The sequence below is a fragment of the Apteryx mantelli genome, unplaced genomic scaffold (assembly GCF_036417845.1).
Source record: "Apteryx mantelli isolate bAptMan1 unplaced genomic scaffold, bAptMan1.hap1 HAP1_SCAFFOLD_86, whole genome shotgun sequence".
Classification (NCBI taxonomy): Eukaryota; Metazoa; Chordata; class Aves; order Apterygiformes; family Apterygidae; genus Apteryx; species Apteryx mantelli.
In genome coordinates this window covers 662,501-665,000 of record NW_027118810.1, presented here as the reverse complement: position 1 = coordinate 665,000, position 2,500 = coordinate 662,501, and the positions used below count along the sequence as shown (strand labels likewise).

Below are 2,500 nucleotides of genomic sequence, written 5' to 3'. Positions count from 1 at the left end.
GGCGCCGCCGCGCCTCCCCCGCCCCCCCACGCGCCCCCCCCGAGGGGCGGCACCGCTGCGCCAACGCGACAGCGGGGGTGACGATTGACCGCCAAGCGACGCTCAGACAGGCGTAGCCCCGGGAGGAACCCGGGGCCGCAAGTGCGTTCGAAGTGTCGATGATCAATGTGTCCTGCAATTCACATTAATTCTCGCAGCTAGCTGCGTTCTTCATCGACGCACGAGCCGAGTGATCCACCGCTAAGAGTTGTCTCGGTTTCGGTCCCCGCCGCGCGCGCGGGGGGACCGGGCAGCCTTCGGCAGCCCCTGAGGGCCCCCCCTCCGCTCCGCCTCCCTCCTCACGCCGACGCCGGCTGCTGAGCGAGGGACGGCCGAGAGCCAGAGAGAGGGGCTCGCCCCGCTGACCGTACGAGCACAGAGTGGGGGGGGAAAAAGGGAAAAGGAAAACCCGAACGAGAAGGGCGGGGAGCCCTCGCTCCCGACCTGGGACAACCCTTTGCTCGCTTCGAGTCCGGCCCAGGCGCCCAGGCTCGGCCCGGCCCGGCGGGGAGCAGCGCGCCGGCCGCGCCGCCTGCCTCGGGGACGCTGGGGGAGGGGGCGGCTCCCCGCGGACCCCCAGCGTCGGAGCCCGGCCGCCACCGGCAGCGGCACCGGCCGCTGCCCGCGCGCCCGCGGCCCACCGGCCCCGCGCTCCCCAGCTCCTCGCTCGCCTCGCCGGCCTCCGGCTCCGCCGTGGCCCCGAGGCGGCGCCCACGCCCGCGCGCGCGCACACACAGCCTCCCGGACGACACCACGCGCTCTCCCGTCCCTTCCGCGGACAGACGCCCGGCGGCGGGCGGGCGGGCAAGGCGGGACGGACGGGGACGGCGCCCGCTCTCCCCGTCTCCACGCGGAGAACGGGGGGGGCCGCCCCCGCCGCCCGCCTGCCGCCCGCCCGCCGCCCGGCGAAGCCGGGTTGGGCAGAGCGAGGCAGGCGCGCCGGATGGCGGAGTGCCGGCGGGTAGGGCGCCGCCGCCAGCGGCCACGGCGGCAGACCGAGAGCCCCGGCCAGGGAGGAGAGCGGATCGCGCCGAGGCGCGGCGTCCGCACCACCCGCGGTGGGTGGGGGCTCACCGTCCCGGCGAGAGCACGCGCTCGCGCCGGGGTCACGCGTTCGAGGCAGGCCGGCGCCAGCCGACCGCGCGGCGTCCCTCCGCCGAGACCAGACCGCGGAGAGAGGGGGCAGGGTACCCCTCTCCGTCCCGGCTGCCCGCAGGGCGAGCGCGGGGCGCGCCGGCTGGCATGGGGGGGCACGGCGCCCGCGCGCGCCGGCCCCCCGGCCCTCCGGCAGCACACCCGGCTGCCCCCCGGGTCGCATCGGGCCGCCCGAGTCTTTAAACCCCCGCCCGGCTCTCCCGCCGAGAACCCTCGGGCCCGGAGCCCGGGGCCCATGGCCATCCCTACCCGGGGCGGCTACCGGCGGCCGCGGTGGCCGGAGGCCCTCCGCTCCTCCCGCCACCCCGCCCCCCCCCCCGCCCGGCCCGCTCGCAGCACGGTCCCCGCGGCACGGCGCGGGGCGGCTGGAGCGGTGGGGGGGGGGAGAGAAAGGGAAAGCGGAAAGGGCGGGAGGGCACGGCCGGTGCGGCGCTCACGGCGCGGCGCCCGGGAGGAGCGAGCTGGCACACGGGACCACACGGGTGGGTCACCGAGGGGGGGCAGGAGGAGCGCGGACGCTAGGTACCTGGCCCTGGGGTGAGGGAAACGACCTGAAATCCCCGCGGGGGTGCCTCCCCCGCCGCCGCCCGCCGCCGGGCCGCCGCCGCCTCGCGGCGACGGCGGCAGCCTCGGCGGCAGCAGCGAGACGGGACGCGGAGGGGAAACCCGGCACCCGCCAGCCGGCTCCGGCGCCCCTCGGCGGAGCGTCCGCCCGCGGGGTGCGCCCGACACCCGCCGCCACGACCTCGTCCTCCTCCCGGGGCCCGGGGTTTCCCTCAGTAACCCGGCGCCCGGCGGCAGCTGCGCCCGGGAGGAGAGCCGTGGTTTGGGCCGCCCGCTCGGGCACGACCCGTCGCCTCGCGTGGCCTGGCGCGACGGCCCCCGCTCGGGGTCCGCCGCCGCCCGGCGCCCGCCCCGCGCGCCATCCCGGAACGCCTGTCCTCGCCGTCTCTGCAAGACGGGCTGCTCCGCCGCAGCCCGCCGCGGGTCCGCCCCCCACCGCTTAGGGGTGGCGACCCGTCGGCACCCGTCCCGACCCGGGGTGCCATCTCGCTCGCGTCTCCGCCCGCCGCTTCCTCCCGCGGGCGCCGGGGGAGCAAGCCCCGCCGACCCTCCCGCGCACTGCCGCCCGCTCCCCGCCGGACCCTCCCCCGGGCCCGACCCTCCCCTGCCCCGGCGGCGGCGGATCGCCGTCGGGTGACAGGGGGGGGCCGGCTCCCGGCGGTGGGCACCGGCGGCGGGCGCCAGCGGAGGCGAGAGGGGCAGACGGGGGCGGTCCCCCACCGGCCTCGGGGAATCGGCGGCG

General features: G+C 79.5%; 1 non-coding gene across 1 annotated transcript; it reads right to left on the bottom strand.

Annotated features, from left to right (window-relative positions):
- Window positions 1-96: 96 nt before the first annotated feature.
- LOC136996794 (5.8S ribosomal RNA) lies at window positions 97-249 on the bottom strand. Its single transcript, XR_010887737.1, has one exon. It is a non-coding gene; the product is annotated as a 5.8S ribosomal RNA (ribosomal RNA).
- Between the last annotated feature and the right edge of the window lie 2,251 nt (window positions 250-2,500).